The following is a 21,897-nucleotide window of genomic DNA, read 5'->3' on the forward strand; positions in this document are numbered from 1 at the left end:
TCTCGCCTCCCTCCAGGCCAGAGAGCTATAAGAGAGTAGTCAGAAGCACAGCTTCTGGCCACTGGATTAGCAGTTTTCTGTTCCCTGACTGACCGAGCAGGGGCTGCTCCAGGCTAGGGCAGACACACAACTCCAATTAGTCTGCAAAGAGTCAGTTGAAGCCCTTAAGCTAATGTGAACACCTGACTCTAATTAAGGCCCCTCTCATATTGTAAAAGGGCTCACTTCAGTCAGGCCAAAGAGAGCCAGAGGAGAGGAAGTGTGGCTGAAGGGCTGAGTAGTGAAGACACCCTCAAACCACTGGAAAAGGAGCTCTCAGGTAAGGGTGAAGAAAGTGTTAAGAGAAAGAAGTGGGGAGCTGTGGGGAAGTGGCCAGGGAAATGTAGCAATTCTGGCAGTGAAAGGTCCGCTGCCAACAGCTGCTGCCATTAGGATCCCTGGGCCAGAACCTGGAGTAGAGGGCGGGCTGGGGTTCCCCTCAACCTGCCACTACAGAAACACCTCCTGGGAGGGGAAGGCAGGCCCCTGTCAGGACAGGAGGCTAAACTGTTCTTGAATAAGCCCATAGGGACAACAGACTGCGGGAGTTCTCTCACCAACCTCCTTGCTGGCTTATGATGAAAAGGGCTCAGTAAACTGTACCCTGGCCTTAGAGAGAGAAGGGCTACGTGGAGGGTCCCAGTGAGCCTCTGAGGCAAGTATAAACTGCCTGGAAGCACGGGACCCATGGGGACAAGGTTGGAGCTCTGCCACACTCCCCATACCTCCTCTTTTACAGTAACACCAGTAAAGATCTTCAAGTGATCTATCTTTGCTTGAAGTTCTACAGTACTATCTTCCAATGTATTTGTGGTTCATCAAATGAATATTTTCTTCATCAGATTCAAGAATTTTTAAACCCATGAACACAATTTTAAATTCCACTGAATCACAGCAGAACTGCAAAGCTTGTGATGCAGTAAAGACCAGTGTGACTTCAGATAATATTTTTAAAGACGAGATGCAAGCATGCTTACCAATCAGCAACTTGGGGGTCTCTAGATAGTGAGGGCAATGGAGAAATGAGAAGGAAAGGGGACACAGTAATTTCTGCATATAGTATTCTCAGAGTGCAGATACCTCTCATAATTAGCAATTCCTTTACCTCTCTCATTCTTCCAGATGGGCTGTTCAGTGCTAAAAATCTCCCCAACCATAAGGAGAAAGACGTCTCAATTTCTCCCTGTACCACAATATAGCAGCATCCTACAGCAGTGGTTCTCAACCAGGGGTATGCGTACTTCTGGGTGTACGCAGGGGATCAGTGTTTCTCAGCCTGGAGGTTGCAGCCCTCAGGAGGGTCATGGGAGGGGCTTAGGAGGATCGCAAGTGCAGGGCCAGCATGAGGGAGTGGCAAGCAGGGCAACTGCCAGGGTCCCCACGCCACAGGCGGCCCCACGAAGCTAAGTTACTTGCTCCAGCCCTGCTGCCTGGGTCTCAGGCTTCAGACAAGGCTCACAAGTGAAAAACAGGCTCAGGTATCACACTGAAATGTAAAAAGAAAAGGAATACTTGTGGCACTTTAGAGACTAACAAATTTATCTGAGCATAAGCGTTCATGAGCTACAGCTCACTTCATCGGATGCATGCAGTGTAAGCTGTAGCTCACGAACGCTTATGCTCAAATAAATTTGTTAGTCTCTAAGGTGCCACAAGTACTCTTTTTTTCTTTTTGCAGATACAGACTAACACGGCTGCTACTCTGAAACTGAAATAGAAGTACAATATTTATATTTCAATGGATTTATTTTATAATTATATGGTAAAAATGAGAAAGTAAGCAATTTTTCAGTAATAGTGTGCTGTGATACTTCTGTATTTTTATGTCTGATTTTGTAAGCAAGTAGTTTTTAAGTGAGGTGAAACTTGGGGTATGCAAGACAAATCAGACTCCTGAAAGGGGTACTGTAATCGGGATGTCCTACAGGATGTGAGATGAAGAAACTAATAATCTCTGAATACAGCCTCAGATATTTTCACTAATAGCTATTCAGACAGTTAAAAAACATATGCAACATTAACAACTGTAAGAAGACTGAGTGATGTCATAAATCTCAAAAGGTTAAGAATAGCCCCCAGGCCAGAGGAGGGGCAATGGCAATCCCTGGTTTATCTGTTCTCATAGGAATGATCCGAAGGTAGCAGCTCTACGTTTAAATCATTCAAACTGAGACTCACTGATAAAGCAACAGACTGATACACTCAGCATCACATACTGCTGGAGATGTTCAGCAAGAGAATGCATTACTACTGACCAGATGCATTTCCCCAAGATCTCACTCCTATACATTCAGATAAACAATAGCACCACCTATGAATTCCAGTACCACCACAGTTAGGCTCTGTCTACACTTTGTACCTTTCAACAGTGCAGCCATTCTGTTGCAGCCACGCCATCGTAAGGTGCGCTGTGTAGCCAATCTATCGCCGGGAGAGAGTTCTCCCGGTGACAAAATAAAACCACCTCCAACAAGGGGCAGTAGTTTCATTGCTGGGAGCGCAGACAATGCGCTGTCCACCCTGGCACTTTTAGTCATTAAAACTTTTGTCATTCCGGGGGGGGCGGGTGTTTCACAGTTGAGTGACAAAAGCTTTAACAACGAAACTGCCAGTGTCGACAGAGCCTTAGAAACATACTCAAGTTCTGTAAGTTTGAACTAACTATGTTTTGAACCAGCTGTTGGCTACAACAACACTGCACTTTGGTCTCAGGATATTACAGAGACAAGGTAGGTGAGGTAATATCTTTTATTGGACCAACTTCTCCTGGTGAGAGAGAAGTTTTCAAGCTTACACAGAGCTCTTCTTCAGGTCACTTTTTAAAACATTTTCAAAAGAGAGCTAGGAAAAGGAGGGAAGAGCTATAACAGAATCAGCTTCCTCAGAGAAAAAGCTTTGAATTCTTTATGTGAATCTAGATGGCTCTCATATGCCAGGCCCAGGAAGAATCACACAGCCATGGTGATACTGGCACACTAATCCAATTACAATCCTCCTGCACTCCTCACCTGGATAGATCCATTTCCTTCTCCAAAGCTGCAAAAGTCTCTATGAGGTTTTCATAGAAAATCTTATATCATCTCTTAATTCACTGAAAACAATCCAATGCCCTTTAACCATCACTGAGCCCTGGTCTACACTAGGACTTTAGATCGAACTTAGCAGCATTACATCGATGTAAACCTGCACCTGTCCACACAATGAAGCCCTTTTTTCCGACTTAAAGGGCTCTTAAAATCGATTTCCTTACTCCACCCTTGACAAGTGGATTGGCGCTTAAATCGGCCTTGCCGGGTCGAATTTGGGGTACTGTGGACACAATTCAACAGTATTGGCCTCCGGGAGCTATCCCAGAGTGCTCCATTGTGACCACTCTGGACAGCACTCTCAACTCAGATGAACTGGCCAGGTAGACAGGAAAAGAACCGGAAATGTTCGAATCTCATTTCCAGAGACTGCGAGAACTGTGGGATAGCTACCCACAGTGCAACACTCCAGAAGTAGACACTTGCCTCGGTACTGTGGAAGCACTCCGCCGAGTTAATGCACTTAATGTACTTAGACCATTTTCTGTGGGGGGACACACACTTGAATATATAAAAACGATTTCTAAAAAAAAGACTTCTATAAATTCGACCTAATTTTGTAGTGTAGACATACCCTGAGTGTTAAAGTTATTTTCCCTATTAAAATGAAGCCCCTTTGTGGGTTAATTATTTTTTCCTGAATTGATCAGGATTTTCTTTAACACATTTATTATTCAAAAGGATTCACTGGGTAGTTTGGATGAAGAATTTCAACCTCTGGGTTGCCCATGAACTGTTCTCTGTAAGCTATTCATTTTGCTACCAATGGCACATGAGCACAGTTTCCTGAACACTCTCAAATAAAGAGTAATAAGACTCCTTCAATCAGCACAAACTGAAATATTCAGAAACATATTTGCAAGTTTATTTTGTTCCTCTCTACCGTGGTCTCTTTTGTCAGTCAGTATGATTGCTGCTTTCACACGGGATTCAGCCAATCCTGTCGAACAACTAAATTAATACTGGACTGAAAAAAAAGCAGCAAACACCACAACAATCAAAAACATCCTAACAGGTTCCACATGTACGAATCACTTAGGGGCAAACACTAATGAAGGTGCTACTTCCACTGACTCCACTATAAATTCCATAGTTTCATAATTCCATTATGCCACAGCTGAACTTGGTCCTTAGTGATGAGACGGCTCACATCAGCACACAGAGTGGATGGGAGACTAAGGCATTTCCTCTCTTGACCATTCCGTAGTAAGTATCAAAACCTAAGCCACTCAGACACAGGGCACTTCCCCTTGGTATCAGTACCAGCAGATTGTTTGCACTCAGCGAGTTGGGGGGGGGGGTGTTGGGTCTCCTCCTCAACAAGATGCCCAAAGGGTTGCATAAATATCTGTTAGAATCCAATAGGCTGGGTTATTCAAGCTGCTAATGGCTGTCCTGTTGTCCCTCGTTTATCTCTAGACCAGTGGTCACCAACCAGTCGATCCTAGGCAATCTCCGGCGGCGCAGCAGGGCTGCTGCTGAGACCAGCTCCCTGTCTACACCGGCCCCAGGCCACTCCTGGAAGTGGCCAGCGCTGCCCCGCGGGTGGAGCAGGGGGAGAGGGAGCATGTCTCCCTCCACATGCTGCTCCTGTCTGCAAGCACTGACCCCGCAGCTCCCATTGGCCAGGAACGGAAAGCTGTGGCCAATGGGAGCTGCAGGGACGGTGCTTGCAGAGAGGGGCAGTGCACAGAGCCACGTGCCACCTGTCCCCCACAGGGGCATGTTGGCCCCTTCCAGGAGCAGCGTGGGGCCAGGGTAGGCTGGGAGCCTGCCTTAGCAGCAGCCACACTGCACCACCAACCGGGAGCTGCCACTGGTAAGTGCTGCCCAGCGGGAGGCCGCACCCCAGCCCTGAACCCCCTTCTGGAGACAGCACCCCGAACCCCCTCCTGCACCCCAAACCCTGAGCCCCTCCTGGAACCAACACCCTGTACCCCCTCCTGCACCCCAACCCCCTGCCCCAGCCCTGATCACCCTCCCATAGCCAGCACCCTGTACCCCCCCTGCACCCTAACACTCTGTCCCAGCCTCGAGCCCCCTCCTGCACCCAAACTCCCTCCCATAGCCTGCATCCCGCACCCCCTCCTGCACCCCAAAACTCTGCCCCAGCCTGGAGCCCCCTCCCACACTTTGAACCCCCTACCCCAGCCCAGTGAAAGTGAGTAAGGGTGGGGGAGAGCGAGTGATGGGGGGGGGCCTCAGGAAAGGGGCAGGGTAGATCCTGGGTTGTCCTTAAATTCAAAAACTGATCTTCAGATAAAAAGGTTGGAGAACACTGGTCTAGACTGTAAGCTGTTTGGGACAGGGACTATATCTTGCTATGAGTCTGTACAGCACGAAGTACAGGTACCTCTAGGCACAACTGCAATACAAGTAATAATTAGGGCTGTCATACAATTAATGGCACTCTTAAGCAATACCAGAATACTATTTATTTAAATATTTTTGGATGTTTTCCACATTTTCAAATATATTGATTCAATTACAACACAGAATACGAAGTGTACAGTGATCATTTTATAATTATTTTTTATTACAAGTATTTGCACTGTAAAAAAAATAGCATTTTTCAATTCACTTAAGTACTGTAGTACAATCTCTTTATCATGAAAGTTGAACTTACAGATGTAGAATTATGTAAAATTTTAGAGCCTGCAAGCACACTCAGTCCTACTTCTTGTTCAGCCAATCACTGACAAACAAGTTTGTTTACATTTGCAGGCGTAATGCTGCCTGCTTCTTGTTTACAATGTCACCTGAAAACGAGAACAGGTGTTCTCATGGCACTGTTATAGCCAGCATCGCAAGATATTTATGCGCCAGATGCACTAAAGATTCATATGTCCCTTCATGCTTCAACCACCTTCCAGGGGACATGCCTCCACGCTGATGATGGGTTCTGCTCAATAACAATCCAAAGCAGTGCAGACGGACACATGTTCAATTCCATTACCTGAGTCAGATGCCACCTTTTTTGGTGGTTCAGGTTCTGTAGTTTCCGCATGGGAATTTTGCTCTTTTAAGACTTCTGAAAGCATGCTCCACACCACATCCCTCTCAGATTTTGGAAGGCACTTCAGATTCTTAAACCTTGGGTCAAGTGCTGTAGCTATCTTTAGAAATCTCACATTGGTACCTTCTTTGCATTTTGTCAAATCTGCAGTGAAAGTGTTCTTAAAACAAACAACATGTGCTGAATCATCATCCGAGACTGCTGTAACATGAAATATATGGCAGAATGCAGGTAAAACAGAACAGGGGTCATAAAATTCTTCCCCAAGGAGTTCAGTAACAAATTTAATTAACACTTTTTTAATAAGCATCAACAGCATGGAAGCATGTCCTCTGGAATGGTGGCTGAAGCGTGAAGGGGCATACAAATGTTTAGCATATCTGGGACGTAAAGAAGCATGAAGGGACATATGAATCTTTAGCTCATCTGGCACGTAAATATCTTGCAACGCTGCCTACAAAAGTGCCATGCAAATGCCTGTTCTCACTTTCTGGTGACATAAATAAGAAGCGGACAGCATTATCTCCTGTAAATGTAACCAAACTTGTTTGTCTTAGCGATTGGCTGAACAAGAAGTAGGACTGAGTGGACTTGTAGGCTCTGAAGTTTTACATTGTTTTGTTTTTGAGTGGTTATGTAAAAAAGAAAATCTACATTTGTAACTTGCACTTTCATGACAAAGATTGCACTACAGTACTTGTATGAGGTAGTTATAAATATAAAGGGAAGGGTAACCACGTTTCTGTATACAGAACTATAAAATCCCTCCTGGTCAGAAGCAAACCCCTTCACCTGTAAAGAGTTAAGAAGCTAAGATAACCTCGCTGGCACCTAATCAAAATGACCAATGAGGAGACAAGTTACTTTAAAAGCTGGGGGCGGGGGGGAAAGGGGAGAACTTCTGTTAAGTTAGTAAGTGATCTAGCTAGAAATGCGTTAGATTTCCTTTTGTTAAATGGCTGGTAAAATAGGTTGTGCTGAATGGAATGTATATTCCTGTTTTTGTGTCTTTTTGTAACTTGAGGTTTAGCTTAGAGGGATTCTCTAAGTTTTGAATCTGATTACCCTGTAAGGTATTTATCATCCTGAGTTTACAGAGGTGATGCTTTTACTTTTTCTTTAATTAAAATTCTTCTTTTAAGAATCTGATTGCCTTTTCATTGTTCTTAAGATCCAAGGGTTTGGGTCTGTGTTCACCTATGCAAATTGGTGAGGATTTTTATCAAGCCTTCCCCAGGAAAGGGGGTGTAAGGCTTGGGGGGATATTTTGGTGGGAAGACGTCTCTGAGTGGGCTCTTTCCCTGTTCTTTAACACGCTTGGTGGTGGCAGCATAGGGTTCAAGGACAAGGCAAAGTTTGTACCTTGAGGAAGTTTTTAACCTAAACTGGTAAGAATAAGCTTAGGGGGTCTTTCATGCAGGTCCCCACATCTGTACCCTAGAGTTCAGAGCAAATATATATAATAAAAATAATATACACTTTGATTTCAATTACAACACAGAATAGAATATATGTGAAAATGTAGAAAAACATCCAAAACATTTAATAAATTTCAATTGGTATTCTATTGTATAACAGTGCAATTAAAACTGCAATTAACTGCGACTAATTTTTTTGAGTTAATCACATTAGTTAGTAATTTGTGAGCTAGTAATAATTTGTCAGCCCCGCCTGCTAGCAAGTTAATTCTGAATTACTGACTATAACTGACCACGGAAGCAAAATGAATGGTCCTTTTCAGCTATGAGGATGTGCAGAGAGTGCAAGGAGCTTTTTTACTTAGGCTTCCAAGTACAACAATGCCTCCAAGCCAGCACCCACCCAGCACTAACCCCCAGAATGGGGGCAGGGCTGGGCCATGTGGAATTTGGAGAGAGGGGTCATTGCACTCTGGGAAAGGACACTGCAGTGACCCCTTTCATCCTGCAGCACTCGAAGACTATTCCTGACAGGGACACAATGCGCTCCCAGAGCTTCCACCACAGCAGTGTGGCTCAGCAACTCACACAATACAGGCTGCAGCTAAAGACACACATCTTAGCCTTTAACCTGGAGGTGTGGCCGGCAGAAACACAAGTGCCAGCATCCAGTGTTCCTTCTCTACCTGTGGATTCTCCACAATAACAGTTACACACATCAAGCACTGAGCAGCTCCTTACAGTGAGAAAATGTGGGGTACGTGTTCCTGCCCGCATGGTTTACCAAGATGGGGATAGGGTTGGGCTTAGGGCTATCCCCCTCGGCAGACTTACAGCTACAAGGAAATGAATGCAGTCCCTGCCTTTGGGACAAGGTGAGGGAGGTGGAATGCAGCCTTTGGGTGCAGGATTTTGTGGCATTCCCATGTGCCAGAGGAGCTGGGCTGGAACACAGCGTGGGCTGGTGGAGGCTGGATGGCTGTGAGAATCAGGAGGAACTGATGAGCTCACCTAGACTGTGATTAGTGTTGGGGTCTGTGAGAACAGAAGCATCTGTGCTCACTCTCCATGTAGGATCCCACAGCCGCTGGACACGGATGCTCTCTCAAAGGGAAAAATCCTACAGCAGGCTGCTTCATAGGGTGAAAACAGAGATTCAAATGAGTCAGAGGTAGAGATGCTACGACCCTGACTCTTCCCAGTGAGCTTGTGGACTGATCCCACACAGAGTAACAAACGGTGTTGGCAGAGACCCCTGCAAGCTGTCACCATCTCTGCTGGACAAGTGGGATGGGAAAGGGGAACTGGGTGGGCTGCTTTGTCACGTTGTCTGTATCAGACAGTCTGCACCAAGCAGACTGTGTTCACATTGTGCGGAGACCCAGCTGGTCTAAGGAGGGTCAAACTTCAGTTAATTATAGCTTAGTATGAAGCCCAGAATAAACTGCCCTATCATGCTACACTCAGCAAGACCTAGCCCCAGGCCCTGCCTGCCCCCCAGGGAGAATATGATAGGACTGCTAGTCATTACCTGGGGCTGGAATGCAGAGACAAAGGACTATGGACCCTAAACAAAGTTTCTTTTTCTGCCTTGTGATAAAGCCCACCATGGAGCATTGTGGCATAGCTCACCTCAAAACATTTGCATCAGATGTCTCTAGTCCCATGAAGCCTCCAAGACACCAAACATGCCTCTTATGCAATGGCGTCTTAAGAGGAAAACTGCCTCCTAGTTTTGACTGAGGGCTGTGCAATGCCAGGGTTAGTGCCAAGCTGGCCACAGGGGAATTAGCTTACAGCTTTCACTTGAGGGTTCATATAGAATACCCATGGTAGGGGGAGTATGGTCATTTCTGGAGAATGCAGTTCCTGATTCAGCACTGCCCAATGCCCCTTTGTACCAGCTACCTGGAGCAACAGAGCCACAGGCTAGGTGTGAGGACCATACTTGACCCTCAGGAATATGCCCAGGCAAGGGGCCTCTATGCTTAGAGCCCTGCATGGATACAAAATTTGTATCCGCATCCAATCCGCAAACATGTTCTGCGGATATAAAGCGGATATCCACAGATTTGCAGGGCTCTAGATATAAAATGTGGATCCGTATCCATCCCACAATCCGCAAGCATGGTCTGCGGTTACCTGCCAATTTGCCGAGTTCTATCTATGTTCAAGTGCCTCTGCTGCCAGGGAGGGGGGTTCCCCAGTGGGGCAGAGGTAACTGAGTGAGGGAAGAGGGCTGAGTGAGGGTAGAATGGCACATGGCCAGGGCAGTACTACACCCCAGATTCTGCAACCAGCAGGGCAAAAATTGGAGCAGCACCTGAACGAGGAGGCTCAAGCTGTCTCCATTCTATCCCATGGCTTTAAATGGGTATTAATGGAGGGAGGGAGGTGAGGGAGACACACACACACGTCTCTCCTCTTCAGTGCTCAGAAATCTAGGGCTGAGAGCACACAGCAAACTCACAGTGACCAGGGCTACTCTCAGGTGTGATCCTCTGGATGTTCAATACACATGTCAAATCGTGGCAGTAAGAGCACTTCTCCCTAGACTTGGGGCAAACAGAGCTGAGGCAAAGTGCACAACTCTGGGCCATAGGCTTGGACAGGAGACAGAAAAACAAAAGGAAATGCAAATAAGGAAAGTGAGAAAGAGGAACAAAGGGAGAATGAGTTAAAAGGAGCAGCTCCAGGAGCAAAAGCTTGACCCTAAAGAAAGGAACGCCTCCTGAGATATTGGGACTTAGCTCCTAACAGTCAGAGCTGTTGGGTAGCACAGCAGACTACTCAGCACCCATCACCCAGAGCTTCCAGACTGGTCCATGAGAGTAGTGAACGCTGCAGTCAGGGATGGGACAGATGCTGGGGCCAGTCCCAATGATGCACGTGGTCTGTTTTCTTACCCCCTGCTCATGAGTGCATTTTGCCAGTAGAATGTCTGACCGATGAGAGTATGATGTCTGCCAAGGGGATTAATTGGTGCGTTTTTAAGTGGCTGAGGAGCCCAATTTTCCCACAGAAGTGACAGGTGTAATCTTGAAGGACACAGTTGTTGGCTGGAGTGTTGTGCCCTTTCTTTCCTCTTTTGTTGCTTCTCTGCCTCATGAGCACGTCTGTTCCCCTCAAAGCGAGCTGTGGCTTGGTGTATGGTGTGGCGCCACCATGTTCTGTTCCACACCGAGTCCTCCCAGTTTGTTGGGTTGCTGCCTCCCTTTTTAAGGTGTACTTCCAGTATGTCTGAAGCACTTCTGCTGCCCCCCGTGAGCCCTTCTTCCTTGACTTAACTGAGAGAAGAGTACTTGCTTCAGGAGGAGCATGTCATGCATGCAGACACAGTGGCCAGCCGAGCAGAGTTGGTGTTTCATGACCTGCGCTTCTATACTGATGGTGATGGCTGCAGAGAGAACGCTGACATTAGTGTGTCCATCTCCCCAGCTGATCCTGAGAATCCTCCTGCCGCAGCGCTGTTGGAACCACTCCAGCCGCTTGAGATGTTGTCTATAGGTTACCCAGGTCTCATACCCATAGAGAAGGGTGGAGATGACAACTGCCTTGTAAACCAAGATCTTGGTGCCTGTTTGCAGATCCCTATGACTGAAGACTCATTTGAGTAGTCTTCCAGAGGATGGGCTGGCACAGCGGATCCTGTATTCGATTTCTGTGTCAATGCTGGCTGTTTGGGAGAGGTGACTGCCAAGGTATGGAAAATGGCCCACATTTTCCAGGAGTTGTCAGCTGATGGTGATTTATGGAGTACGAAGAGTAGTTTGTGCAGGTGAAGGCTGGTAGAGTAGCTTGTTTTTCCCCCAAATGTTGAGAGAGAGACCCAAGCTGTGATAGGCATCTGTAAAAAGTTTTAGGGTACTTTGCAGGTCATCCTCTGTGTGTACAAGAATGACAGAGTCATCTGCACCCTGAAGCAGTGATGCCAATTCTCATGATCTTAGATTCTGTTAGGAGATGTTGACCATCCATACAATACTCAGTCCTGATTCCACCAGGAAGGCGGTCATGGCTGAGAATCAGGATCATGGCAGGGTAAATGGAGACGAGTGTTGGAGCAATGACATAGACCTGCTTGACACCAGTGCAAATGATGAATGGTTCGGTCTCTGAGCCGTTGCATAGAATGGTGGCAGTCATCCCACCATGGAATAGTCTGATGATGGAAATAAATTTCTGTGGACAGCCAAACCTACACATCACTTTCCATAGAGCATCACGACTGAGAGAGTCAAAGGCCTTGGTGAGATTGATGAATGCCATGAACAGTTCCTGATGTTGCTCTCTGCACTTCTCCTGAATCTATCGTGCCATGAAGATCATGCCAGTTGTGCCTCAGGATGGCCTGAAGCCACACTGTGATTCAGAGAGGAGTTCCTCAGCAAGGGGGAGGTGATGTAGTAGGATCCAGGCAAGGATGTACGCTACGATGGAGAGGAGGGCAATACCTCTGTAGTTCCCACACAAAGATTTATCCCCTTTCTTGCATATTGTAACAATGTTCGCGTTCTTAATGTCAGGTGGAATTTCTTCACAGGTCCAGATTTTGTCAAGGAGTTTGCAAAGTTTGTGCTGGTGCATTGTTCCACCAGCTTTAAAAACCTCAGCTGGGATGCCGCCTGGGCCTGGTATCTTGTGATTTTTTCATCTGAGTAATGGCACATTGGACTTCCTCAGAAGATGGGGGATCAGCAAGGTGTTCCGTTGCTGAGCATTGTGGAATAAACTTGATGGTGTCTTCAGAGACCATGGATTCACAGTTTAGTAGGCTTTCAAAGTGCTCCTTCCAGCATTGTTTAATGGCCACATTGTCATTGAGAAGGGTGGAGCCATCCTACGAACATAAGGGGTTGGGCCTTTGGAGCTCAGCCCATATATAGCTTTTGTTGCTTGAAAGAACCTTCTCATGTCATCCTGGTCTACGAAACCCTGGATCTCAGAGGCCTTCTCTTACCACCTCTTATTTTTGATGTCACATAGCCTCCTTTGGACTTCGGCTTTGAGCAGGTGACAAGCCTCATGTTTTTATTGATTAGAGGAATTGTTTTGCCAGTTACAGAATGCAGTTCTTTTCTGTTGAATTAATGCTAGGATTTCCTCATTGTTTTCATCAAACCAGTCTTGGTGCCGATGAGTGGAATATCCTATAGTTTCAGCACATGCACTGTGAATGATATTTTTAAGTTGATCCCAGTGCTCTTGAACATCAATGATGTTATCAGGCAAGTTAGAGAGTTTCTCAGAGAGGTGTTGCTGGAACATCTTGCAGCTGGCTTGGTCTTGAAGTGCTTTGACATTGTACCGCTTTCACTTAGCCTTTGTGTGTTTGCAGTGTGGTGGAGCTGCACATACATGACTGATCTTACTAATAGACGGTCTGTCCAACAGTAACCCGTATCTCTTATGGCTAGTTTTATACAGACATCGGCATAATCTCAAGCTCTGACTATAACATAGTCAAGGTGGTGCCAGTGTTTGGACCAAGGATGTTTCCAGGTGGTCTTAAATTTGTTACTCTGCCTAAAGATGGTATTTATGATGAGCAGGTCATGCTCTACACATTTGCTGAGGAGGAGAATACCATTGGGGTTTACATTTCCCACCCCTTCTTTGCCTATTGTGCCACTCCAGAGTTGGGAGTCCCATCTGGCACTGAAATCTTCCAGGAGGATGAGTTTGTCTGCCTTCGGTGTGGCTGTGAGAACGGCATCGAGAGCACCATAAAATTGCTCCTTGTTGTCTCTCTCATCATCAAGCGTTGGGGTGCATGCACTGATGACTGTGGCATGTTGGTTGTTGCTGAAGAGTTTGTTGCTGAAGAGTCATGAGACATTCGTTGACCCCCCACAGGAATCTCCAAAAGATGACTGGCAATCTTATTTTTGATGGCAAAGACAATCCCATGAATGCATCTCTCTTCTGGTGGCTTTCCTTTCCAAAAGAAGGTGTAGCCACCTTCATCCTCTTAAATGGCCCTCATCGGCCTGGCGGGTCTCACTAAGAGCTGCAATGTCAATATTGAGTCTTGCCAGTAGTCTGGCAATTATGGCAGTTCTTTTGGGGCATTCGCTGTGCAGAGAGTCCATAAGGGTGCAGACATTCCAGGTGGTGAAATTCATTCTTATATCTCATTTCGGCTGCGGAGCTGAGTGATCCCACTGGATGCAACCATCCAGTCAGAAGAGTGAGAGACAGCCTATGTTTGGGGCACCTTTTCTAGCCCCCTCCCCATTTGGGGTAAGCAGAGGGGATCCTAAAAAGGCCTGCTCAGTCACAGCCGCTGCTGCTAAAATGCACTTCTGTCTCATCTGTCGCACAGCTGCCACCTGCTTGCAGATTTGTGAACGAAGACTCCCAGAAATCACTACTCCTGTCTTCACCACCATCCACCCTTCGATGCAAGGCTTTGTGTGGGTGTGAGCCCTTTGGCAGAGGCCTGCATGTGAAATCTTTTAACGTGGGGAAACTGGTACGCAGGCAGTGACATGACACTTGACAGAAGGAAAACCCTGACTCAGTGGCAAGGAGATCCAAGGCAACCAGGGACCTCCCTCCTTCTGCAGCCCTCATCAGCCTTCACAGCCACAGAGTACTCAAAGGTCCTCTATATGCCCCTGATCCACCATTGGGATCTTGTGAAGTTTGGACTGCAGTTAGTCAGGAGCCTTGCCTCAGACGTGCTCGCCAAGGGGGACCCTACCAGGAGTATGAAAGCTCCGGTTGAACCTGATTCCAGTTAACACCACAGGACTCTGCACGCCAAGTGTTTTCAAGTAAGGATGAAGCTACCATGGTGTTAGCACGGTCTGTCATGCTGCATTCGCAGGGAGCACTTAACTCAGCCAGTCCCTGACAAGTTCAGCTCTGTGTTTAACACAGATGCCAGAGGGTTTGCAATAGGCAAAAGGTTCTTCCCATGTCTTAGTCTAACTGTGTTTGAAAATATGGTAACAAGACCCCCTCAAAACCTCAGCTGTGCCTGACACAATGAGATGGGTGGGACATAAAAGTGGATGAACGTCATCCTTGCAGCTTCCTAATCATGGGGCCAATCCAGTCCTTGGCACAATTTAGAGCAGCTTCAGGGCTGCTTTAAGGTGCGCCCAGCTAGTGGTCCCTTTGAGTTAATCTGGAAGCTGGGGCATGCTGGAGAGCAGCAGCACTCTAGCCACACCCTGTTCCCCTCAGTGAAAAAATGCTCCCCTCATCAAGAGCCAGGAAAGTGATTCTTTACACCAACATCCAATTATATCAGCTTTCAGTTGCCAGAGTAGAACAAATGAGCTGGAAGGGGCCCCTAAATGCTCTAAAGTGACCAGGGCCCTACAACTCAATATCTTAATGCAGGGGAGAAATGCCAACCAATACTATAGGGTCTAATACCCCCACGGATAGGGACAGTGGATAACTCCCACTAACCCTATTGGAGTTTATTCCCTCTCAATGCTGGTTACTGCTGGGGTTAACTCCTAATACCCTAATAGGACGCAATTACCCCTTGGTGGGGTGGACATGACCCCTCACTAGTGCACATGGAGGACAAGCGAGGCCCCACCCTCTGGGGTCTCTTTATGACAGTACCACTATCTCCTTCTGTGCACAAGGGAGAAACATCAGCCAGTCGGGAAGAGTCTGTTCTCCCTCTGAAGGTAGCAAGGTAGAAGTAATCCCTTCAGAGAGGATGAGAGACTATGACTGAGGCGCCATGTCTGTGGCCCATAACTCTCAGGACCAAGGCGTGGAATGGACGTACACGTTGGGGAATTGGTGCGTGCTCCACACATAACCAATGCTCTGCCCTGTATCCAGCAGCAATTGGCCCCAATTATGGGCCTGCCCTGCACAGAGCGAGACATTCCTAAGATCTGGGCAGCTCCCAGCTCTACATGAAACCAGAAAAGCCAGTTTGTATTCAAATTTCTTGCAAGTGTATTGCTTTAAAAAGCTTCCCAAGCGAAGTCCCAGAGCAGGACTAGCTGTGTAGGCGCTGCTTTTCACTCATCATTGCACAGCACTGACCTCCTGCTCAGCCTTCGTCTACAGAAGCTCACCAAGAAAATCGCGCCACTAATACGTGGTCATGTGCAAGAGCAACTGCCCTTTGAGGGAACTACAGCAGAACCAGGATGAGGGAGATTCTGTCCCCAACTCCAAACTCTACAGGGCAGCTACATGCTGCGGCACACTGACATTAAAAGGGTGATGCAAGGGGCCAAGGAAAAATTCCCCCAGCCCAGGCGGAGTATATAGGCTTTGCAAGTCATCCTATGCTGCCCCTTTGCAGGCTACAATGTAGGCGGTGTGCTGGGAGCAAGCCCTAAAGGATTCTGGGCTGCCCAGTAGCTCACAATTAGCCTGAGACAGGCCACCATAAGTTAGAGCAGCTACAGACAGTGTGTTATAGGGTATTGGACTAGGACTCAAGCAACCTGAGTTCTATTCCCAGCTCACTTTCTATGGATGTGTTGTCATGGCCAGTCTGGGGTGACTGCTCACTTTCTGTGAGTGTGGTGCCATCTCTGGTTGGGGCAGAGGTGCTAAATTTCTGGGGGCTGGTGCCCTGGGTAAGAGGGGTTCTACCACACAGGTAATGTTATAGGAGTCACAACAATCTATCCTTTTCTTGCCCATGCTTAGTTCAGAAGAGACTTCACCTCCCTGCGTCACATTTTGTTCCCTGTCCATCACATATGGATATTTTTTCCTTTACTGCAGAAATGCAGCTCTTTCCTCCCAGAGGAAATTAGCAGCCATGGGGACAAAAACAGGAAGAAAGGAATCAACTTCCTGCTTGCCCTGGAGACATCCCTGATCTACTCTGTGTACACCAGCACTAAGCAGTGCAAACTGGCTGGGGAATCAGCAGCCAGTGCCAAGGCTTGTATTGGGAATGCCCCTGGTCTTCTTGGCCCTGGCCAGTACTCATTTGTACAGCAACACTCATATACTTCACACGATGTAAAGAAAAAATAAGCCAATAAATATTAGGGCTGTCAATTAATCGCCGTTAACTCACACGATTAACTCCAAAAAATTAATTGTGATTAATCACAGTTTTAATTGCGCTGTTAAACAATAGAATACCAATTGAAATTTATTAAATATTTTGGATGTTTTTCTACATTGTCAAACATATTGATGTCAGTTACAACACACAATACGAAGTGTAAAGTGCTCACTTTATATTATTTTTATTACAAATATTTACACTGTAAAAATGATAAAGAAATAGTATTTTTCAATTCACCTCATACAAGTACTATAGTGCAATCTCTTTATCGTGAAAGTGCAACTTACAAATGTAAGTTTTTTTAATTATATAACTGCACTCAAAAACAAAACAATGTAAAACTTCAGAGCCTACAAGTCCACTGAGTCTTACTTCTTGTTCAGCCAATCGCTAAGACAAACAAGTTTGGTTACATTTACAGGGGGATAATGCTGCCCACTTCTTATTTACGTCACCTAAAACTGAGAACAGACATTCACATGGCACTTTTGTAGCTGGCATTGCAAGGTATTTACGTGCCAGATATGCTAAAAAAAATTGTATGCCTCTTCATGCTTTGGCCACCATTCCAGAGGACATGCTTCCATGCTGACGATGCTTGTTAAAAATATAATGCATTAATTAAATTTGTGACTGAACTCCTCGGGGGAGAACTATATGTCTCCTGCTCTGTTTTTTACCCTCACTCTGCCATATATTTCATGTTATAGCAGTCTCGGATGATGACCCAGCACATTATTCATTATAAGAACACTTTCACTGTAGATTTGACAAAATGCAAAGAAAGTACCAATGTGAGATTTCTAAAGATAGCTACAGCACTTGACCCAAGATTTAAGAATCTGAAGTGCCTTCCAAAATCTGAGAGGGATGTGGTGTGGAGCACGCTTTCAGAAGTCTTAAAAGAGCAATATTCTGATGCAGAAACTACAGAACCTGAACCACCAAAAAATAAAATCAGCCTTCTGCTGGTTGCATCTGACTCAGATGATGAAAATGAACATGCATTGGTCTGCACTGCTTGGATCATTATTGAGCAGAAACCATCATCAGCATGGATGCATGTCCTCTGGAATGATGATTGAAGCATGAAGGGACATATGAATATTTAGTGCATCTGGCACGTAAATACCTTGCAACGCCAGCTACAACGATGCCATGTGAACGCCTGTTCTCACTTTTAGGTGACGTTGTAAACAAGAAGCAGGCAGCATTATCTCCTGAAAACGTAAACAAACTTGTTTATCTGAGCGATTGGCTGAAGTAGACTGAGTGGACTCATAGGCTCTAAAGTTTTCCACTGTTTCATTTTTGAATGCAGGTATTTTTTGTACATAATTCTACATTTGTAAGTTGCACTTTCATGATAAAGAAATTGCACTACAGTACTTGTATTAAGTGAATTGAAAAATACTATTTCTTTTATTTTTACAGTGCAAATATTCATAATAAAAAGTAAAGTGAGCACTGTACACTTTGTATTCTGTGTTGTAATAGAAATCAATATATTTGAAAAAGTGGAAAACATCCACAAATATAATATAAATATAAATAGTATTAAAAATATATACATATAAAAATATAAATAGTATTTTATTATTGTTTAATCGCAATTAGTTTTTTTCAATCGCGCAATTAATCGCGACTAATATTTTTTAATCGCTTGACAGCCCTAATAAATATAGAAGGCCCCACTTGTATGCTGGGGCAGGGAGGGTAGAGTAGCTACAGTCTCCATGAGCATGAAGGAAGTAGATACCAAAGAAGGGGAAGAATTATTTAGGATTATGCACAGGGAACAACCAGCTGTAATGGGAGTATGAACCTTCAGACTGGATATCAGAGAAACTCCCTGACACGGAGAAATATCAAGCTGTGGAGTCTGCTCCCCAAGGAAAGGCTGGAGGTCCCTTTGCATGACTACTCAGACTTACTTTGGAGATTGTTCTGCCTAATGGGAGACGTTAGCATGCCATGGATTCTGCCCCACACCGTTTATTTTGCCCTTCACTGGAATCAGGCAGGTTAGTGCAAATTAATTTCTCATGACTCCCATGTTCCAAGGCCACGAGCATGCCATCTAGGGGACTTAGCTAACTGCACTCAATATGCGTGCCCCATTTGTGTAGAGTGCCAGTAGCATGAAAATATTCTCATCTCAATGATATTGTTTGCAATCTGTGGAGAGAAACAGCGCCAGGACTGGACTAGTGATCTCATGGGGCCTGTCTCACTCACTTTTCAGTGACTCTGAGAATATTATCAATAGTCAAGGACTCCTCAAGGCTGCCATCCTAGCAGCCAGGCTGCATTCGGGTCCAAACACATTTCTTCCTGAATCCAAGATCCATCTGAAGATCTTAGACTCCATCCTCAGCTGGGCTGAGTTTACACTTGCTACCCCGAGGAGAACAGGATGAGGGGGTGACTCAAAGCCATCTTTCTGCCTCCCCAGTCCTAGACTGGCTAAAGGCCAAAATGGCTCCCACTGTAACTCAGAGCAGCCTCAGGTCTCTGTCCTTCAAGCTATGTGCTCCATCAAGCCCTATGTCAAGAGTTATCCTCAGCTGCCGTGTTAGAGCAGCTAGCAGAAAGGCTGCAGATTGAGCTTTTTCTTTCCTGAGCATGAGGCAGAGTGAGGAGCTGGACACATACTAGTGGGCAGGGAACAGGTCCTCTGAATGGGACCACTGAAGCTCCCTAGCTATCCCAGCTTCTGCCCAAGCAGCACCCAATACGCACCCAGTGAGCTGAACCTGTCTGAAAGTTAAGAGTCCTGAGGATGCATGTGTGCACTGCAGGATAAGACAGATTCTTGAAGGGAGGATGTCTTAGCACAGAGCCAGGCTGCTGCCTGCTGATCACCTGCCTTGAAAGCCCACAACATACCCATGAGTTACTAAGCAGGACAGACACTAAACTCCATCCCAAGTGTGCAGAGTCCAGGCTTGCTCACAGCATTCCTGGGAACAGGGGTTGTCTGCCGTCTCTCCCACTAGTGTCCACCAGGGGCTCTTGCCAGCTAAGGGAGATGCACTGGACTAATCCCACCAAAACTATTTGGGGGATGTGCACGTCTCAGTATAGACTCTGTTGAGATTTCCCCATTGAGCCCCACACAATTGTGAACATGTCCTGGAACTGTCACACATCCCCTCCTTTAACCAGGGCAAATTCCAAATAGAAGAACATTACTGGCTGCACCCAGAAGCAGGTCTGCAGCCTTAGTGCAACTGCAAACTCCAGCATTCCCAAGCGTGGGTCCCACTCCCACAGCAAGTAGCCAAGGGCCTTAGTGCCTGAATTCACTTCCCCCAGCATCCTGCTCCAGTCAGTGCTTTCCACACGGAATTTGCTCCACCATCACCTCACTTTACTCTGGGATCATCCCCAGGGCCCAAGAGGAAATGCAGCCAGACTGGATGCCTGCAACAAGTATCTGCCATTGAATTTCCATCTCCAGACAGTGTGGCTGGACAGACCCTGGGCCTGCTAGAGATCAGGCTCCGCTCTCAGCGCACCAGGTCCCAGCCCAAGCTGTTTACCCGGTTTTAGGTTACAAAGAGCGGTGGGCTCAACTGCCTTCTCACTCTGTCGGATCAGTAACGGTTTGGCGGCAGTAACTCGACTCTGGCTCTCGGGCCCGGCCTTTGGGGTTACAAACTCACACGTACATCACCGCTCGTCGCCCAGCCCCGTCCCGTCCCCCAGCCCGGGCAGCATGCACCGCACCCCGCGGACGGGAGCGCCCAATCCCTCAGCGACCCAGGAGACTCCGGCCTCTAGGCCGAGCCAAGCCGGAGCTCAGTCCTGAGGGAGCTCGCCCCACCCGGGGGCGCGGGGCCCGTCAGCAGCCGCCTGCCCCCCACAACCCCCAGGGAACCCGCCAGCCGGGGGCTCCTGGGCGGGGCGCGGCGCCGCCTCGGGCCGCCCTCCCGGCAGGTGGCCGGCGGCGGGGCCCGCAGCTCACGTGCGCGCCAGGCCGAGGGGCGGCGGTGGCGAGCGCTGCCCTCGCTGGAGCCGGGCTCAGGCGGCTCCTCGGGGCAGCACCAAGCCCGGCGCCCGAGCGGCTGCCCGCCCGGCGAAGCTGGGTCCGGGGCTGCCGCCGTGCCAAAGCGCCTCTCCCTGCCTGGGCCCAGCGGCCGGCCCGCGGCCGCACCCCCTGCCCCCATCCGAGCGCCCCGGGGCCGCTCCCCCGCGGCGGCGCCCGCCCGGCCCCCAGCGCCGGCCCCCGCCCGGGCCCCAGCGCCGGGCCGCCACACTCACCGGGCAGCCGTCTCGGCTCCGCGTGGGGCCCGCCCAGCAGCGAGCGACAGATCCAGCGATCGGGCCGCCCCGGTGCGGCTAAGGGGCCCCCGCTCGCAAACTCGCCCAGAGCAGGCAGCGCAGACTCCGCCCCCGTGCCAGGGGCCGGCCGGCCGGCAACGCCATTCACAGCCCGAGCATGCAAATAGGAGCTGCGAGCCGCGCCGCGCCCGGCAGCCGGCGCCCGGCAGAGGAACTGCTCCGTGCGCCCGCGGCTCCGCCACGCAGCCCCATGCCCTTCCCGCTGGGGTGGTGGCCGCCCGCCCGCCGGCCGCGGCTCGCTATCTGCGCTGAGTCACGGCGCAGGAATGCTGCTGGCGGCGGCGCGGGTCAGCTGCCCCCCTGAGCCCAGCGGAAGCGGCTCAGCCGGGCAGCCCCTCACCCAGCCAGGGAGGTGCCCGCTGCCTTCAGCCGGCCGTTCCCCATAGCCCGAGGGGAACTCCCAGTCCAGAAATGTCCACACTTGCGGTTATTCCGGAGCAGTTGCTCCACTTCAGCTTCACACCCCCGTTTAGTACAGAGTAACTTTCATTGTGCAGGCAAGCCCTAAATAATCCGGTGCTACCTTATCCTCTTGCCCCTGTCCAGTGTTATTCCACCCTATGCCTTGGAGATCTGCCCAGTGTACCCCCCTGCAAGACCACTACATACCCGTGTACCCTTGGTTGAGAACCACTGGACTAGAGGATGCGAAAACTGCCCCAGGACCAGAAGGATGTGAAAGGTCCCAAGATAGCAAAATCTTCTGGGTAAGCAAAGGCCATCCTTACTCTGTGATAACTGCTCCTGGTGGGAAAATGTACCGGTTGCAGTTTGTGCCACCACACCAGCCATGCTTCACAAAGCCCTATATAGCTTTGGAGAACGGGCACTGAGCTCAGTGAAGACTTACATCAAGGACTGCTCTTACTACATCAGTGCAATTCGGATTAACCGAAGCCTCATCCCTTGATTTTGGGGGAGCAGCTATCATTCAGTCCTTTCACAGATCCTGCTACTGTCTCTACACCTAATATG

General features: G+C 48.0%; 1 protein-coding gene across 3 annotated transcripts in view; it reads right to left on the reverse strand.

Moving 5' to 3' along the window:
* Positions 1-21,196, reverse strand: part of RHBDF1 (rhomboid 5 homolog 1) — a 116,335-nt gene extending 95,139 nt beyond the window's left edge. For 2 of the 3 annotated variants that reach the window (XM_073362664.2, XM_073362661.2), the window contains exon 1: positions 20,842-21,196. The gene's annotated coding sequence lies outside the window, so the exon portion shown is untranslated. The remainder of the gene's footprint in view (positions 1-20,841) is intronic. The other variant, XM_073362662.2, reaches the window with a different exon arrangement.
* Between the last annotated feature and the right edge of the window lie 701 nt (positions 21,197-21,897).

This window comes from Lepidochelys kempii, chromosome 10, assembly GCF_965140285.1.
Source record: "Lepidochelys kempii isolate rLepKem1 chromosome 10, rLepKem1.hap1, whole genome shotgun sequence".
Taxonomy (NCBI): domain Eukaryota; kingdom Metazoa; phylum Chordata; order Testudines; family Cheloniidae; genus Lepidochelys; species Lepidochelys kempii.